The 14,691-nt window shown below is 38.0% G+C and overlaps 1 non-coding gene across 1 annotated transcript; it reads left to right on the top strand.

The window, feature by feature from the left end:
• Positions 1–14,233: 14,233 nt before the first annotated feature.
• Positions 14,234–14,305, top strand: TRNAQ-CUG (transfer RNA glutamine (anticodon CUG)). The gene has a single exon. It is a non-coding gene; the product is annotated as a tRNA-Gln (tRNA).
• The last annotated feature ends 386 nt before the right edge of the window (positions 14,306–14,691 follow it).

The raw sequence follows: 14,691 nt of genomic DNA on the forward strand, positions 1-14,691 counted from the left end.
TGGGACCCAATTTCTTTTTACAGGCTTTCATACAATCCTCTATTTTAAACCTTCCACCTGCCATGGCTACAGATGTCTCCAATTTCTCAGTTTCTCTGGAACTCTGTTGGTTGAATTGGTCTGCTTCTTATCACTAATAGGTAATCTATTTCTGTTCAACCATTATTTCCCTGAAAATTTGCCCACAATTTTCCTTTACATTAAATATGATAGAGAAGGATTTCTGGACAAAGAATTAGACAATGTGGGTATTAGCTCTGGTTCTTCTGTTGACTAGCCAAGTGACCTTGGGCAAATCATGTAGCTACTCTGGTTTGAAATTTGTAGTCCTCTGGTTTGTAACCTTATATTACAGGATAGCGCTAACAGTAAAAGCAACTTGTGACTTATCCAAGGTAACATTGCTACTAAAAGGCAAAGAACCAAGTCTATCTGACTCTATCTACTATGGTAGTGGAATTCAGGATGTTATGGATTTTCTATTGTTGCTGTAATATTGGCTGCTCAGTAAATGAAATATGCTATTTTGAAAAGAACATAGCTGGGATGAGGAAGTTAGACTAGCATATATTCAAGGATTTTTCTATCACATTAGTCCATAATTTATGAAATTTATGTAACTTTCTTTCTTTCAATGAAAGCTTCTATTTGGTCAGTTCATATGTCCTTAAATTTCATACTTCCAATTACAACTCTTATTGTTTCCTCCACTGAAGCCAAGTCAAGTTACCTGTAATCTCTCACAGACATGTCTATTCTTAAATTCCTGAAGTACTTCTAAAGGTTTATTTAATTTTTTATTTTAATTTTTGTGGGCACATAAGTATATATGTTTATGGGTTACATGAGATATTTTGATATAGATATTTTGATATTTGATATTTTGATATTCTTATTGTCCTTCCCTTCATACAATGCATAATAATCACATCAGGGTAAATGGAGTATCTATCACCTCAAGCATTTATCTTTTCTTTGTGTTACTAACAATCCAATTATACTCTTAGTTATTTTAAAATGTACAATAAATTATTATTGACTATAGTCACCCTGTTGTTCTATCAAATACTAGATCATATTCAGTCTAGCAGTATTTTTGTACCTGGTTAACACAGGGACCCTTGACCCTTCCCAGCCCCTGGTAACCTGCCCTGTGCCACCCCAGGCAGCTGCTGCTTGCATTTTGGGCCCTCTGGCTCCAGCCTCCGCTCAAAGGTCACCAGGTACAGCTGGGGCCACTGCTCCAAAGGGCACAAGCTGTAAGCCTTGGTGGCTTCCATGTGATGTTAAGCCTATGGGCATGCAGAGTGCAAAAGTGAAGAAGGCTTGGCAGACACCTGCCTCCTCCTTCACCTTCTTCCTTGATTGTTACCTCCCTGAGGCTTCACGAGAAGCCAAGCTGTTGTCAACACCATGCTTCCTGTAAAGCCTGTGGAACCATGAGCCAATTGAACCTCTTTTCTTTATGAATTCCCCAGTCTCAGGTATTTCTTTATAGCAATGCAAGAATGGCCTAATACAGGCCACTCCTAAAAGCAGCCTTTTTTGGGAATATGCAGGGCTTGAAAAATTCAGGTTAGCTGTTTCCTGTACAATTTTTAAGAAATATTCTTGACAATGGTCATTTAATTTTCAATGTTCAGGAACTTACTACTTCACAAGTAGCCCAATGCAGTTGTGGGCAGTGCTAACAACCTTATAATTTGTCCACCTGTAACTTTCTAATCTATTATTTATAATGTAGCAAGATGAGAATAAAGTATTTTTAGTGGCCAGAATCAGAGAAGGAAAGACACCATCTTAGTTTAAGAAAATATTCTCTAAAGCAATTTAAGTGTGGAAGGTGAATATGTTCTGCATTTAAAAAAATCTGTAAGAATTGGAAGTTCAGTGAGAAATAAAAGGAAAGAGAAGAGGGAGAGGAAGAGTTTATGGGTGGGAGGTTCTTATCCAAGGATTTGGACTAGCACTGGACTGTGGCTACTGGGCTGTGCAAGAATCAGTGTTCAACAGCGCCACCGTGTGGCAGCCTTAGAATCACTTGTGTTACAACTGATTAGTTGCAGTTCTCTTTCTTCCCGTGGTACTTGGAAGCAAGAATTAAACCTTTGGGATACATTGTGTGAACCCAGGTTTGTGAAATGCCATTAAGGGGAGAGGAAGCTAGGAAAGAGTGGACTTTGAGGAGAAGATACTAGACTTCCATTTTTTAGAAAGTAAAAGAAGTTTTACCTTTTCAGTCCTTATGTTGGTGAAGTAAACCACTTTTCAGACATATTCAGGCAATACTTTTTCCATTTCCAAAGCACCTTTACTTAGAATCTCCATTATTCCTATGGTTTTTGTCAAGACATATTTGAGTTTGTCATTGCATGCTCAGATTATAAAAAGTTTGACAAACAACATGCAGATACTGATTCCCCTGTGCTGGACATACACTTCTATTCCCACTCACCACTTCCCAAGATGAAGGCCCATTCTTGTTATGTTTTTTTTTTCTGTCTCATTTGTGTTTGAGAATTTTCATTTGTTTGTGTTTAGCATTAGTTCAGTCTCTGTTGTTTTTCTATCTCTTTAAACAAATAATTACACATTCTTTTTTTTTTTTTTTTGAAACAGGGTCTGTCTGCATTGCCCAGGCTGGAGTGCAGTGGCATGATCTGGGATCACTGCAACCTCTGCCTCCTGGGTTCAAATGATTCTCCAGCCTCAGCCTCCTGAGTACCTGGATCACAGGTGCATGCCACCATGCCCAGCTAAATTTTGTATTTTTTTGTATAGATGAGGTTTCGCCATGTTGCCTAGACTGGTCTCATACTCTTGAGCTCAAAGTGATCCACCCACTTCAGCCTCCCAAAGTGCTGGGATTACAGACATGAGCCACTGTGCCCAGCCTACACATTATTTAATAATTATAGTAGTTCTATGAGTTGGAAGAAATTTTTTAACATTTTCAGGTGTGTTTCCTCTGTCACAAAATGAGGGTATGTTGTGTGCTGTTTGATAGAAATGCAATCTAAGCTACAAATGCAGGCTACATAGGTAGTTTAAATTTTCCTAGTAGCTACAGCTTTACTAAAACAATTTAAAAAGCAGACAGGTGAAATTAATATTATAATATATTTTCTTTAACCCAGTATATTCAAAATATTATTATTTCAACATGTGCATGAACTAATATAAATATTATTAATGAGACATTATTTTTCATATTCTTTTGCAATAAGTGTATTTTATACTTATAATGTATCTGAATTTGCATTAGCCACATTTCAAATACTCAATAGCCATAAACAGCTTGTAGCTACTGTCTTGGCCAGTGCCGTTCTAAACAATTGATCTCTAAAAAAAATTAAGATTAATGTAGAACATTTTTTAATCTACTAAACCTCTACACAGCTAATACGGTGCTTTGTGAACTATTCTTATTGTCCTTCCCTTCATACTTTTAACACCTGCACTTAAAAGTGCCTTCCTCTGTTCTGGTTTCTTAAGAGCTCTTTCTTCTTTTTTCTTCTGGGATTATTTACAGTCACACAGCCAAAATTTCGTATAGCAAAACCTCCTTTTGCATGCAAGTGACATTCTACTATATGGTCTCCTATCCATGGCACCATCTCTTTTTTTTTTTCCTGTAAACTCCCTGAAATAGATAATCTAAAATGTAGGGTACGTGTCTGTACATTTCATATTAATGAACCAATTCTTCCTTGTTACCATCTGCATCTTAACTATAACGTCCTTCTCGCTCCCTCCATTTTCTGAAAGATGTAATTGTCAGCAAGACAAGCACTTATCAGATGCTCTACTTTTAGAAGAAGGAGACTCCAGTAGATACCCTGATAGTAGAAGTGCCCCATTGTTTTATCTTACTTCTGTGCCAGTTTCATAATTTCTATTACAAAAATGTTATCTTGTAACCTTTATTTGTCTGGGCTAGTTGTGAAATCTCTCACAATTATATTAGTTTTCTCCTGTATGCTCAAGGAATTTCTCAGTTGGTGAATTTGAACAGAAGTGTACAGAGTCTTTCTGATATACAAAATTTTCTTCCTCCTCTTCCTTCTAGATTTGTGACTGTTCAGACATAAGTCACACACCATCAAATATCAGCAGCACATCCCAAATTTCACCTGGAGACCATAGGAATCTTACCATTTAAATCCCTAATTTTTTAAGATTAGGACACTTAGGTCCAGAAAGCTGACTTCATGCTCATATACCTGACACTACTGAGACTCTTGACAGTTGTTTGTTAAAATTTAAATTCACTTTGTCAACCTTATAATTTTTATCAGTTGATGGACACACCTAAGACCAAAATCTTGCCTTTAATTTATATATACATATAATATTTTGACTTGAATGTGCCTTGGCATCACTTCTATTTTGCTAGTTCTTCCTTTGCACCATAGTAAGCCCTTGCATAATGGAAAATGAATGTCACATCTCTTCACTTCCATAATATTTAATTTTATACGAACTTTTTCTTCCCATCTTAAGGTTCTTTTCAAAGTCTTGGTTATGTCAGAGTAAAAGTGGTCTTTACAGTGGCCCAGAAAGTACTATGCCATTCCCCATCCTCTGACCTTACCCACTGCCACTCCCCTCCTTACTCAATCAGCTTCAGCCACCCTGGCCTCCCTGCTATTCTTCAACACACCAAGCACACTTCAGCTTCAGGACATTTGCACTTGGAGTTGCCTTTGCCTGCAATATTCTTCTCATAGATATCTAGATAGCCACTTGGCTTGCTTCATCACATTCTGTCTCTAATCCATCCTATGTAAACTAGAAAACACCCTCTCCTATCCCCTGCATTTCCTCTCAAATCCTGCTACATCAAGAGCTAAATCAAGTCCCTCAAAAACTGTTCTGTTGACTTCTGGCACTTGCCACTATAACCACTGGAGATTAATTCCCATCTAAGAAGATGAGCCTCCGATAGAGTCCATGTTGGCACCTCACTGTCCTCATCTCCCCACCACTCAACTCATTCTTCAGAACTTGTTCTTCCTAGATGCACTTCGGTCTCCCCCACAGAGCATTTTAACTTTTCCCACTTCGTCATCATTGCAAAGTTTTGACTGATGGGTGATGACAAATTTCTTCAAAGACGTTTATTTTTATGCGGGGTCTATGCTTTATATTTTAAAAGTAAAAAGCCCATTAAGGAAGCTTTCTAGGAATGAATGGAGATCTGCCCAAGTAGTTTTTCAAATGTAGATGGGATAAAAATGGGAATATGACCTTTTATTTTACTTCACTTTCTAAAGCAGAGCCTTTTTTCCTTTTCTCTTTCTTTTTTTCTTTCTCTCTTTCTTTCTTTCTTTCTTTCTTTCTTTCTTTCTTTCTTTCTTTCTTTCTTTCTTTCTTTCTTCTTTTTCGTTCTTTTTTGGCTTTCTGGACCTTTCTTATGCTGAGCACATGGGGATAGAATTGCAGAAAGACAAAGGGACTCAGTTGACCTCTCTAAGAAGAGGTGAGGAAGAGGGAGTAGCAGGTAGATAGCCAGTGACGGATGGCTGAGGAATGAGCAGTTTGGGGTATTTAGACTGACATAAAACAGCTGCAGGACAGAGTGGAGTTTTAGGATAAAGGACGTAAGACGATGTTCAGAATTCAAAGTGTGTGTGATATAAAGTCTCACTCTGCCTCCCATGAAGAAACTTGTGGTATATCAGAAATCCTCTTAGCCTAGACAGGTTGGACAGGCAACTGGTTGATTTATTTAAAAATACATAATTATTGTGGGATTAAAAATGATTTATGTAGGAGTTTTATTTTAATTGAAAGTACATACTTTGAGGTAGGACCAAGGCCTATTAAGTCAATTTGAGTCAGTCTGACAAAGATATCTGCATCTTAGTTGCATTAACTCTACCCACAATAATTTTAATTTTAATTTTCTTTAAAGTAGAGCATGTCCTTAGGAGTACCCTATGAAGTAATTTAAGAGCATAATTTAAGTAATAATTATGTTTTTATGTTTAATAATTATGTTTTAAATAGCTAATTTAAGTAATAATTATGTTTTTCATAAAATCTCTGATTTTAACAGTTGTCTCACCCACACCCAACTAAATAATAGTTTAAGTGATTTTCAAGTATTCTAAAGCATTCAAACTTGTTTTATCTTTTTAAAATACAATCAATGACTCTTTCTTTTCACACTTCTCATTTCATTGGTTTTTCTAATAATAAATTGTGTATTTGCCAAAACAAGCACAACTGGTGTGAGCCAGTCTGGGCACAAACACTGCTGACTCTATATGAGCAGAGAACTTTAACTGTTGGTAGCCGAAATATGTCAGTACCAGAGAGTCGAATAGCTCTTTCTCTGCAGGTATCCAGAAATGTCATGGTTATCATACAGTTTGATATAAAGAATGAAAAGCATCCCAGTCACTTCAATGCTTCTTGGAGTCTAACTTGTGTTTCTTTTAGAAAGAATCAAATTCAAGTTCATCCTGTATAATTAAAATTACACGAATTTCCACTGCTTATAACATAGAGGATTGCGTAAGGCTCGGGGTCTATCTTTTCTAGGTTTTATACTTGCTATCCAGGTTTCAAATGTCTTAGGGCTAATTTTTGCAAAACACAAATTACTGTTACGTTCCATACTGCCAGCAGTAGTCATAAGAAGAGACATGAAGGTGATAAAAGAACTATTTCCTCTTATGCTTTAACTCCAGGCATAATTGTCTTTTTCATATTGTACTTTGATCTTTGTATAACTACAAGTCTTTCTCGTGTTTCCTGTAAGTGATTTTTGAAATGACTTGTCTTTTTATCATACTAGTTCTGGGGGCGATAGCATGGTTTAATAGATGGAGTTAGGCAGACAGAAGTTTGGATTCCTGGAATCGTAGCCCTGTGATGTTGGGCAGTTTGATTAAGCTTTGTTATCCTCACCTTGAAAACAGGTGTTAATATAAGCCATATCATAGAGTTGTGAGAATAAATGACACAATATTTGTGAAGGAGCTAGCACAGCGCCTGGCGCATAGTAGGCATTTCCATCCAGGCTAACTATCATTAGCAACTACTGTCTTTCTCAGTTTTCATCCCATCCCAGGGATGATGTTATCACTCCTCAACATATAACTATCATAACTCACTGTTCTTTGAAAATTACATCAGTGATATAACTAGAAGTCATATGGGGCAAGGAGAACAAAAGACGAGATTGAAGACATGAACCCAGCCTCTATTTCTGACTTCTTCAAGTAAACCACTTCAACAAGAACATTTATTCTTATTCAGCAAAAACATTTTGATGACCTGATTTAAAAGTATCAGTGAAGCAATGCCTTACTTTCATATCCCTATATGATTTATATTTTTGTTTTGATATTTTTACTTTGTACAGTTTAAGTGTCTCCTCCATTCAATTGACTCCATTTGAAAAGACGGTTTATTTTAAAGGAAAGTGCTTGGGTTGTAAAAAGGGTCTGCACTACATCAAACACATCTCCAAGGCCAGTGTAGAGTGCTCCTCACAGGCATTAAATAAAGCTTCAAACAGGCTGCATTACTGGGCTCACGCAGCTTGTTCTCCACAGCCAGTTTCAATTTCACTAAAAGGAAAGAATTGGTAATTAATTATCTAGGCCATGTAATGAGTTTCCATTACTTGGAATTCAATAAAGCTCTTTCATTGTGACCAGGCTGATCAATAGCACTGAAGGGTTAATAGAAACCATAGATACAGCTGGGATAATAGAATGGCTATAGGAAATTAGGCTGGGTCCCTGAAGCACTCTTTCTTCTCTCTAGGGAATGGAAGCTGCTCAGTAGCTCCTTTTTTTAGAACACTCTGTGAGGCTTTGCGAAATGAGTAGGCTATTGTGCTACTGCACAAGCTAATGGAAATTACCTTTACAAAATCCATATGCTCTTGGAGCTGGAATGGCTTTGGAGATTATTTAGTTATATTACTCATGGGTCATCATGCCTTCCAGTTAGACATTTTTTTTTTTTGGACCAAGTGATGCCATCTTTATCTTCAACACCAACCTACCCATCTCCTAACTGCTATAGCTGATTAGATAAAAAGTGTAACTGACAAAAAAAAAAAAATAGCCAATCCTTGGAGTGGCAAGAGGCTTATGCAATTGCTGCAGTGAAAGGAAGGGGGTGGGCAATTGATTTTCTATGGAATTTTAATCTGCAACTAAGGAGAGAATGTGTTTAACTAGGGGTTAAAAATGATGGACTCTACAGAGATACCGGAGAGTGTGCCTGTGAGGAAGGTTTAGGACAAATCAGATTTATGTGCACAGCAGTCTCCCAAGAGAGGAAGGCCACACATTCCAACATATCAATAGAGGCCAGGGGGCATAGCTGGTGCTTGAGGGCTTTCTTGTTCTAGTGGCAATCTGTTGTATTTTTCTATAAGAACTATATTTTTCTTAAGATAACTTGGAGTGTGTCTCTGTTTCTTGCAACCAAAAGATGCTAAGTAGAACCCTGGTCCAATTCCTGCATTTTCCAAGTGAGAAGACCAATTCTTGAGAACATGATACAATACAAGGTGATGGCGACTTTTCCAGGATATGATGATGGTTTCCACAGACAGCTGCAACAATGTCTCCTAATCAGCATGCCCTTCTGCAATGTGATCTTGCCACTTCTTCATTTAGAGGCAGAGTGTATGTCTCCTCTCCCTTGAATCTAGGCAGGCTCTGAGTGCTTTGACCAATAGAATATAGCACAAGTGACATTGTGCCAGTTCTGGGCATTGTTCTTAACTGGCCTTGAAGCAGTAGTTACCGCTTCCTCCCTCTTAGGAGCCAGCATCATAAAAGAAGCATGCCTTCCTTGAGACCACAGAAACCCCAGGCACATGGAGACTCCCTGGATGATGAGATGCTGCATGGAAAGACAGACCAAGAGAAAGAAAGAAGAAGAGAGGGAGGGAAGAGGAGACAGAAAGACCAAAGAGTACTTAGATGGCAGTCACCTTAGCAATAAGCCATCCTGGAAGTGAATCCTCTAACCTCAGTCCCTCCAGTTGCTGTCACACAGATTAGAGATGAAGCCTTCAGCCAAGTCCTGTCCAAGTTCCTGACGTATAAAATCTTGAGCAAAATAGAATACTGTAGTTATTTTAAACCATTCAGCTTTGGGGTAGCTTGTTATGCAACAACAATAATCAAAACATAGGGTCACTTGGCTTTCAAATGAGTTTTCTGTCTATGGTGTGTCAATTTTATTGGAATAAAACAATATATTTAGCAACACATCCACATGCTTTTTCAAGCTAACACTTTCTTTGGTAAACAAAAAAAACACAGGAACGTCACCTTAAAGTCACAGGGACATGTCAGACAAAAACTCAAATGGTGTGAGGCATGTAATTTCATTAATCCTCATTTACAACACCGTGGAGGAAGATATAATTTGACCTCACTGTATGCGTGGAGAAGATGAACAATTTAGAAACATAGCCTCAAGATTCTACCGTGTGCCAGTGATACCAAATTTTCAGATTTTCTCGCTGATGGTTACTCATTGTCAGGGTTCCAACAGCTGGAGATGCTTATATTTACATCATGGGATACCCATGCCATAAAATTGGTAATTGGTCAGATTGCATTTGTGTTACCAATTTGCGACTAATATCTGACTGGTCAGAAAGAAACTGCTTCCAACTTTTTCAAATCCACATCAACACTTGTTATCATCTGTCTTTCTTATGTTAACCATTCTCATGGGTATTAAGTGGTATTCCTAATGACTGATGATGCTGATTATCTTTGCATGCATTTATTGACCGTGTGTATATCTTCTTCGAAGAATGTTCCCGTTTTAAAATTCAGTTATTTATCTTTTTATTGTTGGATTGCAAGAGTTCTTTATATATACTGCAAGAGTTCTTTATATATACTGCATATCAGACCCTTATCAAATATATTATTTGCAAATATTTTTTCTCCTGTAAGACATTGATTTTTAACCAATTTTTGATCATGTGCAGCATTTTAAGTATCTGATGAAGCCATGGACACTCATCCAGTCAAGTGTACATGCCCATGAAATTTTGAATACATTTTCAGATATTTTTACAAAGATCCTGAAGCCTTAAGAAACCCCAAGAGCTTGTGTCTTTCCCCCATCTCCCCAGGTTTTGCTTTTCTCTAGGATTATGTACATACAGTCTGACAAAAGGAAAGTCCTTGCAATGAGTGGAAGAAAACAATTCTCTTGGTGGGTAGCTTGAGGATTCCATTTGGTGACAGAATAGCTTTATTGGGACCAGGCAATTCTCTATAAGGCTGAGTATGCTGGGTCTTCAGAGAAGAGAGGAAAACTGTGTATGAGACAAACAGATATTTTTTTCTACTCCTGGATGGAGTAGGAACAAGGGAGGAACTGAGAGGGGCAATGGAGAAACCCAAAACAAAAGGCAATGGAGAAACTGAGAGGGGGTTAGAGAAGATAATTCCCAGGGCATATCCTGATGAATTGCAAGTAAATGGATGTTTTTCTAGGGCTGATCAATGGCACTTGCTTAACTACCTTTGTCATGTCTGCTTCTCAACTGGGGAGAAAACGATGAAGTGGAACAGTGAGAACTATTTAAACAGACAACTGGGAGCCAGAGGCTGAGTAACATTTAGACCTTCCTATTTTTCTAAGGTCTGTTGGAAAAAAAATATAATGAATCTGAATACTAAATTTTTAGACATGCAAAGTTACCATTTAAGCCAAACTCAATGTCTTGTGACAAATTTGCTCCATTCTGTCTAATATCATTATCTTTGGTTTTAAAAAATAATCAGAAAAATTGTGCTCATTGTTTCAGAAGCTATCAGGAACTTCAAGGCATCATAGAAATTTAGCATTTAAATGTTAGAATTTAAGCCCTGTACCCAATTCCCTACTCATCATGCCTGGTAAAAGGTCATTTAGATTTTGCTTGAAGGCTTTTGATGATGGGGAAGTCACCACCTCATAATAAGCAATCCAGTTGACTTGATCTTTGGGCAGTTCTAACTCTTAGAAAATTCCTTCTTCACTGAGCTGAGTTAAGCCTGTACTGTACATAAGACACTGTCATATGTAGTGTCATACCAATGTTCCAAATGTCCTACCTAGTGGACATAAACCATAGGTACTCTTTATTTAGCACCATCTATAAGTCAAACACTTACGTGATAGGTGTTGTATATTAATATGTACTTATGATTAATCTTTACAATTCAGGAAGGCAGGAGTATCCTTCCTATTCAATAGGTAGGATTGAGAATTGCATTCATGTTTCAGAGATAATAACAGAAAAACTGGATTTGAACCTTGGTCTATATGATGCCAGAGTTTGAATGATTGCTACCATGCAACACTGTCTAGCTAAGAATGGTCTACTTTTTTTTTTTTTTTTTTTTTTTTTTTTGAGACCGAGTCTTGCTTTGTCGTCAGGCTGGAGTGTAGTGGCAGAATCTCAGCTCACTGCAACCTCTGCTTCCCGGGTTCAAGTGATTCTCCTGCCTCAGCCTCCCGAGTGGCTGGGACTACAGGCACATGTTACCATGCCCTGCTGATTTTGTGTTTTTAGTAGAGACGGGGTTTCACCATGTTGGCCAGGATGGTCTTGATCTGCTGACCTCATGATCTACCTGCCTTGGCCTCCCAAGGTGCTGGGATTACATACTTTGTTTTTACCCGAAAGGTTTGAATAATAGAAGACCATGCTGTTTTTCACTGTGCCTGCCTTCTGTTCCCTCCTCAGCAAGCAAGTAGCATTAGATTCTTTGAACCAAAATCATCTGTTGAATATTTTTGTTACAAAGCTCTGTGCCAGCTGCTCTAAACAACATGATTTTTGAGAGGGAATTTGGCTTCTTAATGAATTAACTCACAACCTAGTAGCTACACCAGAAAGTGATACTGTTAAGGACTATTTTTGTGGGACAAAGCACAATGGAATATGGATGATGAATAACCAGGTCCATCGAATGCTCTGCCTTTGGAATCATTTTGTTAGTGCATAGTTTTTTCGTCTCTCTACAGCTTCAATTTTCACTTTCTTGATGTTGCCTTTCTGCTGGAAATAAATAGTTACCTAGTCGGTAGCTCGACAAATGGTAACATGTTTCTCTTTCTTTGTTCTGGTGGGCAACTAGATTTAAACACAAGATTTAGACAAGCTAGCTGGGAAATTTCTGTTTATCAGTTGAGTTATATGTGCATCAAGGCAGATGGTCCTAAAGAGATAGAAGTGGAATTGAGAAGTCTCCATTCTTGATGAATAGAGTCTGTAGAGGCAATGTGGCCAATGGGGTCTCACTTTTAACCACAGATTTTTAAGTTTTAAAAGTTAGTTTACTCATATTGATATTACAGAGCAGGCTCTTGAATAACAAGTGCTAAATAACTGTATCTGTAGGCCTTGAAGATTTCTGCAACACTAGGCATGGGCTGTTAAATGGAACTTTCATTGTATTCCCCATCTTGTGATGCATAATGGGGTCTTATGTTAGACGAGAGACATTGTAGATGAGTGCACACTATGACATTTATGGGAACAAGAGAGTACATTGATATCATATTTCATATATATTTATGCCTTTGAACTCCTCATGGACTTGTTCTTAGACTTTTGACTAGAAATAAATTCTTCACTATTTAAGCAATGTTTTCCCAAACCTTTATGTACCTAGCACTATCCAATTTCTTTTTTATGCCTTGTTATCTCATGGACACAGTGGGAATTGAAAACCAGTGTTTTTAATAAAAAGGTCTTATATTGGTGAACAGGGAATTGAGGACTTGGAAGCTTCTAATTATGTAGCACAGGCAATGAATGCAGGCTGCCTCTGAGTTTACCCTGGTTCCTTCATCCAGCCTGGCAGGCACTGTGGAGGGGCCTTGCACACTCTGTGCTGGGAAGGCATGGGGAGGGGAGAAGAATCTTTTACTGGGAAGGCAAGAATAAAAGGGGTAGAGAGAACTAGGCATGTGATAAAAGCACATAAATCTGTTTAAATATATTCTTAAGATTGCTTTAAAATATTTGGTTCTGGCCTTTCAGAAGAGTCCTGGGGTTTTCAGACTTGAGGTGAAAGGATGATTGTATGAGTCAAGCTGCCTCAGGAATGCTGTTTGTAAATGATAATTTCTTCATTAGTTCTCATTAATTCATTCATTCTGCCAATATTTGCTGAGTGCCAGCCACTGTCCTAAAGCGGGAGTTCTAGTGATGAACAAGATTGACACAGCCGCAAATCTCATCAAATTCTAGAGACTCTCAGAGGCGTGTGGCCTCTGATCTCACAAAGTAAAAAGAACCCAAATTTCAGATAAAAAGACATTTATTTTTGGTTAAAAATATTTCCTTTAAGAAACCATCTCCGTGTAGTGCAATAATGTCACAGGATTTTAGGACTGAAAGGCTCATGCATTCATGTGATAAATATTTATGAGCTGCTATGTTACAAAGCAGTGCTACTGTCTCAGCTAACATTGTTAAAATGGTCAAGACATACAGGTCCGGTGTCCCCCCTTCCCTGAAGGATGGGACTTTACATACCTATGCTGTGGTTCAAGATGTGTTGATTGTGTATTTTGATCTCAGATAGCAATCTCCTCTCACTCCCCAGTAATTTCTGAATTCTAGAGAAAGCCTTAATGTAAGCTCCAGGTATTCACAATTTGTTGTGTCTGTCACATGGGATGTCATGGGGTTGTAGCTAATAGGAGAGGAAGAATGAAAGACAGTGTTAAAGTTTATTTATTCAGTTCTCTCATTTGTAAACAAGTTACCTGAACTCGAGAGCAGAAGGCACATAGGAGTGATAGAGCCAGGGCCAGGCTGTTCAGTTTTCAGGCAAGTCACCTTTCTAGCTCATCATCTTTGTGTATGGCCATTATGATATTTCTCTGGAATAAAAATTGCTTACCAGGATAAAGGGCAGGTCTTTGTCTCTCTCATTTACCACTGTATCCCCAGTGTCACAATAGTGCCTGGTATGTAGCAGATGCTCAATGAATGTTGGTGAAGGAATTAATAAATGAATGATATAAAGGCTTTTATCAAAAGTAAGTACGACTTAGAGAATATAGTGAAAAGTCAATTAATCCAGCTTTGCCAATAACATACAAAATCAATACGCATGTAGAGTTGGACTTTTTCATTGGCTTTACTGATCTTTACTATGAGTGTCTTATTAGTCATCTGAATCCCTTTCTGCTGCCTGAATTTCTAGAATAAAACATCAGGAAGGAGGGTTCCATGGTGTAATGGTTAGCACTCTGGACTCTGAATCCAGCGATCCAAGTTCAAATCTCGGTGGAAGCTTTCATATTGGCTGGGTGCTGCGGGAGGCCAAGGTGGGCAGATCACTTGAGACCATGAGTTCAAACCCAGCCTGGCCAACATGGTAAAACTAAAATTACAAAAATTCAAAATTAGCCGGCATGGTAGCAGGCGCCTATAATCCTAGCTACTTGGGAGGCAGAGGCTGCAATGAGCTTTGCCACTGAACTCTAGCCTGGGTGACAGAAGGGGATTCTGTCTCAGAAAAAAAAAAAAAAAAGGTCCACACAATCGGAAATTATTCTTTCATCCAACAGGCAGTTGGTCATATACAGAGATTCCAAAGGAATTCCTTACAGATTCTTATTTTTAAAATAACACTAGTTAGAGAGGAGAGGTCATAGGATGGTTTAATTCATGCCATGTAC

Source organism: Pongo abelii, chromosome 5, assembly GCF_028885655.2.
Source record: "Pongo abelii isolate AG06213 chromosome 5, NHGRI_mPonAbe1-v2.0_pri, whole genome shotgun sequence".
NCBI classification, from domain to species: Eukaryota; Metazoa; Chordata; class Mammalia; order Primates; family Hominidae; genus Pongo; species Pongo abelii.